The following is a 6,172-nucleotide window of genomic DNA, read 5'->3' as shown; positions in this document are numbered from 1 at the left end:
ACATTTTGGTTAGAGGCACAGTTCTTCAAACACACACACACACACACACGCACACACACACACTTAACACCCAGTATTCATTCTCATTCATGCACTGTAAGACATTTTTAGGCTGTTCAACTTGCAAACGGAAGTTCACCTGCTGCCTTAGAATTGCAATTCAACTCAACTTAAGCATTATCCTTGTTTTGACTAGTAAACTCAAGTTAATAAAGTTGAGTAAAGTGCAGTGGTATAGTTATCTCAACATTCTTCTATTAGTTATAAAGTTGATTCAACTTTCAATCGCTTTGTGGTTCAACTCGTTACAGCAAGTTCAAACAAATAAATATCCTGTATTTACAGAGATGTAAAAGTCACTTTCTGCATTATAATAAATTACAATTTCAAGTTGATACAACTATTTTATATTATATTGACAACAATCAAGTTAATAAAATTTAAATTTCATATTTGTTTTAATTTGAATGTCTATTTTATTTTGACTAATGCTATCAAGCTTAATGATTTGAAATAATCACAATCGACTCTTGCAGCTCATGCAGTCATTTATTTGAACCACGTTAAACAGCAGCTTAAAAAACAGCTGTGCTAACAAAACCAGCCAAAATGTCTAAACCACACCAAAGACAAGTTGTTAAGTATCATACATTTCCACATTATAATTTGGCCCAATGTGGTGTGGGTACTGGAGGTTCAGGCAGTATGTTGCTCCCATCAGCATGGCGAAGCCTGTGGGCACATCCTGTAGGTCATGAAGAATGATTGTCTCTTATACCACCACAGCCACGTTGAAGACTTTGAGAGCAAATGCACCGTGCAGAGACTCCTCATGTCCAATTAACAGTCCAACCTGCATTCCTCTCATCAAGGGTTTCTCCATGAGCCTGATGACGAAGATAAAGACAATTAAAGTCTCATAAAGGAAAACATGTTTTTTTTTCATTTTTATGAACGTCAAAATATACTGATAGAACAGTTGTGACATCTCATTATTTTATCAATACTTAAACATTTTACAGACATAAACCCCTTTAATACAGCCTATTGAGGGCCAGGTTGCTGTATCTTTCTTAAATTGTACTGTTTTGTATAACATGTACCGATGCTGAACAGTGGTTGAACCTTTATTCTGACAAGGTCTGCACTAATACCCAATCTCAAATAAGATTGAGATACAGTATGACATTAGCAAAGTTTATTACTGTAAATTCTGTGTAGAAGATTTTGTTAAATATGTTAAAGACTGACAGTTTCAGATTAGTCCTTGGTAGTTGGAATATTGTAGATATTTTAATTATGGCAAAAAAAAAATCTGTATAAAAGACTAGGGCTGCAAATAACAACTATTTTCAAAATTCTTGATTAGTCGTTGTTTCATCAATAAAATGTCAGTAAACATTGAAAATGTTGATCAGTGTTCTTCAAACCTGGAAATTATATTCCCAGTGAATATTCACATTTAAGAAGCTGAAAAATCAGAAAACTTATTTTTTCTTATTTAAAGAAAAATACTCAAACCGATTAATCAATTATCAAAGTAGATGAAGATTAATTTATTAATCGAGTAATTTCTCCAGCCCTAGTAAATACATTGACTTACATCACACATCCTTATTACATCTGACGAATCCTCAGCCAGATAGTGCAAACGACCAAGTAAGGCAGCTGTTCTTTTGTGTTGGTTTGTGTCCTACACAAAAAAGGCAAGAGTATGTAAATGCAATAGAATCCTCTATAATCATCTTATTTTGGTACATACTTATAAGAAATTAGATTTGTTTTCCTGAACAGTCCATACCTCCTGTTGAAGACACTGTAGAACACTGCTCAGGTTTGACCTCCTCTTTGATGCCACCCCAGCTTTGTAGATCTCCAACAGACTTGCCATTGTGGCATCTAGTCCTTCCAGAAATGACTCCAGCAGGTTTTTGGTGACAACTCTGTCGAACTCGGCACTCAGCTGAAACAAATGACAAAATACAGAAAAGGGGGCATGAGAGAAAGAAATTGGAGCTGCATAAAGCTTTATAAAGACAATGAAAATACATTAAAGGCTCCTTGCGCACTGAAGAATGGACAAAACTTACATTTCCACTTCATTAAATGCCCATTCTTGCAGATATCTGAAAATTGGGAAAAACATATATTAATTGTTTATCTGTAGGCATATTACACAAAATTATCAACACATTTACTTTTGTTTTATGCAGTGTTGCTGTTGGTGACGGAGACAATAGACTGATTATAGATAGACTATAATAGACTTAACTATATCATGAGTGTGACTACCAGTCCCACAGCATCACTGACCCTCTTTCTGCTGGCTAAGACACACGTCAACAGACGGAACCAGTTTAGTCTACAGCAACATTCGTTTTAATTCAATAGTGACTGACGGAAACATCAGGTGATTACTAGTGTTGTCAAAATAAAAATATTTAATTGCGATTAATCACATTAATGTCATTGTTAACTCGCAATTAATCACACATTTTTATCTATTCTAAATGTCCCTTGATTTCTTTTTGTCCCATTATTTTTCTCATTTCAAAGCTCTTATCAACATAGAAAAGTGGATCAGCTTACTTTCTGCAAATGTTTTTTTTTATTTTTAAACAATATTGGCATATACTGTAGTGTAGGGCTGAACAATTAATACAAATGTTATTGAAATAGCAATACAGCTTACTGCAATTTCAAATTGCAGGAGACGCAATATTTGTTCAAGCCAAAATGTGTCAAAATATTATTTTAGATTAATTATTATTACACATCTTATTCTACGAAGAGACATTACATAGCACATATACATACATGATATCAGACATACATTAGCCAGCCGCAGGTTAATATCTCTGTCACCTTGCATATTTTTGAGTTATTCCTCTTATTGTGAGAGCCGCACAATAATAAGAGAGGCTGTGTATCACCCTGCAGTGCTGTGAACAAAGTGCAGTTCTTCAACGCAGACAAAGTCCCACGATTTAGTGTGTTGTTGCCGTAACGAGCTAACCCGAGCTAAAGGAGCTAGCGGTCTTTGGACGTATCCTTACTACGGTTTGGGGGGGTCTGCCAGCTTAGTTGATAACACTGCATACATCATTACTTGGATGTAGGGAGTGCGGCGAGAAATGATCCAGGCTGTGTTGGATACGCAGAGCCCGCTTGGAGACGGAGGAGCGCTGTCATCCACTCAAAGCGTAACGTTCACCTACTACTCTTTCCGGTCTAGCTATATCCGGTGTGGTGTTGTAGTTTTTTTTAACGTTACTAGTTGTTGCAACAGTAGGTGAAAAAACTACAAATTTTGCTCGGCCAAAAGGAACGTTGATCTCGCGATAAAAAAAAATTGCCGCCGTTAAAATGAGGTTTGCTTTTACTCCGCTAATAACGTGTTTAACTGACAACACAGGTTTACATTGGAAAAAAAAAAAATGAAAAAAAATTAAACGAAGGTCTGACGCAAATGAATATCTCCTCTCTCCGTCTAGCTAAAAACCAGGCATATTAAATATATATAAAAACGGACCTAATTGGTTAATGTTTTTGAATTATGTAGTTTTTTAGAAAAGGCGCGGTTAAGGAAATTTGCCCACAATGAGTCTAACAAGGTCACGGTAGTTAGCTTATTATCGACTTCAATTAAGTTTTCAGCTACAGTTAAAAACTAAAATCTACATTCAAACATCATTTTACACAACATTAAGATTGATTTACACATACTTAATCAAAAGATATATATAAAAACTCACCTTCGGTAAGGTAAATCAGTAGGAAAGTTCCTCTCCTTTAGGGGTCCTGCTGCTCCAACTCGATGAGAAAATGAGTCCGCCTCTATTCACAGGTTGTTATCAGGTAGCGCTGCATATTATCCATCCGCCATGGAAAGTAGTCCTCTTTTGTTTACCACTTTTTTTCTATATTTATAGATTATAGATTCATAATTGTGAACACAAAACTTAGCTGTATGTGCAGACAGGTTATTTTATATACCTTTAAACTTTGCCACGGTTTAAAGACGATTTTCTTTCAAGATTAAAAGTAATAGCTGCTTTTTTTTCCATCTTGCCACCTGCCATCCCCCCTCACCCCTGCTCAATGAAAGCCCGCCCTTTTCACCACCCACGCACAATTTAATCATAACTCAGAAATTCTAGTTAAGTGAACACATCAAGATCAGCCTAAGGTGTCAAATTGTCAACACAACATAGAACTTAAAGTTTAAATTCAGAAAACGTGCACACTTAAGTTTAAAATCCAAAACTTGTCAGAGCTCTTTGAGTTAAATAGAAGTATTAATTTGACATAACTAAAAGGGGCTGTAGCGTTTTACAGTGTGGAAGTTAAAGGCACAGTGTGTAAAGTTTGGGAACATTCACTAGTAAAGTTGCATGAATATCCCTCACCTCACCTCACCCTTCCAACAATAAGAAAACCTATGTAGCCTTAAGTTAGCACACTCAAAATATGCTTAGTGTGTCTGTTGTGTGCTATTGTAAAAAAATAAAAAATATAAAATAAAGGGATTTTATATTTTTACACAAAAGTATGATAATCTTTCATTACATTTCTGCCAAATGAAAATAACGTAAATACTCAATTCTACACACTAGACCTTTCAAAACAAAATAAATAAATATTAATGAAATAATGTTTTTTCAATATTAAAGCACAAATACGGATCAGTATCATAACAAAAGAAGGACAAACACTATTCTCTCTCACACACACACATCACATGCAGACAGTGCTGACAAACACTGATGGCTGCGAATGCTGCTGACTTTCAGTAGCCTCCTCTGCGTTAAGTCCTTCCTGTTTTCTCAACTAACTTCCTGTCTACTGCAACCTGATACTTCCTGGTTGAGTCAGATGCCTTTGACCCCGCAGGTCTGCCGTCCAAACCAAACACTGCCACTTCCACCTCTCCTCTCCTGTAGGAAAAAAAAAAAAAAGAACGGCTCATAATGGGAGAGGAACATTTTTTTTTTTTGATACGACATTTACTTGCAAAATATCTCACTGTGCAAATCAGCGCAATCAAATTGGTGATTTAAATATTTTATTAGTTTATTACGTTGTTGGAATTTATATTAAACATTGGATATGATTAACACCCGCTGAAATAGCAGCTTTACATTTTTTAGCGACATTTCCTCAGCCCCTGGCACAACACAAGACCATTTTTAACCCTGTGGAACAATGTTTCTCCCAAATCTCCCCAGCTTTGCAGGCACCTCTCTTCTTCATTCATCATGCAGCCTGAACAAGTGACCGGGGAATGACCTCACTTGCACACAGACGCACGTACACACACACACACACACACACATCCACAAACACGGTATCAACTCACACAATAACATGATCCATTTATCACCAACGATGGATACCTTGGAACGCACACTCAAACATGCGTGTGCATACACCTACACACAGACGCACGCACACTCACACGTAGCGTTTCCTATCACATCCGTTACAGATGGGCTCTCCTCCTCCTCAGTCCTAAATGAATATAAATGTGTCTGTTTGACATCATTCATCTGCCGGAGAGGAACGCATTTACCGTTTCCAGCCGAAAGAGGCAGTGTTACCCTCTCCTCTGCTGCGATGTGGAGAAAGGGAAACTGGAAAGTGGAATGGGAGCAAGGATTAAAATAAAAGGACTCGCAGAGATAAGGATGATTCAAGGGCATCTAATAAGACTGGTGCAAATCCTTAAATGAAAGTAAATACACTTTTTCTCACACTCACAGACGTGCGGAGAAACAAATAACATTCTCTCCCCTATTTAAACACATTTGATTCCACGGCTGCAGTTGTGTACTAATCAAATCTCCCCCGATCTCCCCGCTCTTGACAGGTTGCATTCACAATAAAGCATTTGAAAGCCCTTTAGCTCCACTTCCTCGCGCCGCACATGCCAGCAGCAGTCTGATATCATCAGTAACAGTCCACGGGAAGATGACATCCAGACAAGTGAGATGTGGACGGACTGAAAGGGCTGAGAGGAGGAAGCGATATCTGTGATGGGAACAAATTGAAACAAAATGGCGGGTGATATACCGCTGGGAGATGCTTAGGGAGATGTCGTTTGGGCCAGTGGCAAGAATTTACAGAAGAGGGCATATCATCATCATGTGGTGTCATTGACGGGAATAGAGTT

At 37.3% G+C, this 6,172-nt stretch overlaps 1 long non-coding RNA gene across 1 annotated transcript; it reads right to left on the bottom strand.

The window, feature by feature from the left end:
* Window positions 1–536: 536 nt before the first annotated feature.
* LOC131447580 (uncharacterized) lies at window positions 537–4,331 on the bottom strand. The gene is made up of 5 exons (XR_009234056.1): window positions 3,756–4,331; window positions 2,091–2,126; window positions 1,802–1,963; window positions 1,604–1,693; window positions 537–887 (listed from the first exon to the last, which is right to left on the bottom strand). It is a non-coding gene; the product is annotated as an uncharacterized LOC131447580 (long non-coding RNA).
* Window positions 4,332–6,172: the final 1,841 nt, after the last annotated feature.

The sequence above is a fragment of the Solea solea genome, chromosome 20, assembly GCF_958295425.1.
Source record: "Solea solea chromosome 20, fSolSol10.1, whole genome shotgun sequence".
Taxonomy (NCBI): Eukaryota; Metazoa; Chordata; class Actinopteri; order Pleuronectiformes; family Soleidae; genus Solea; species Solea solea.
This window is presented reverse-complemented; position numbering and strand designations above follow the sequence as displayed.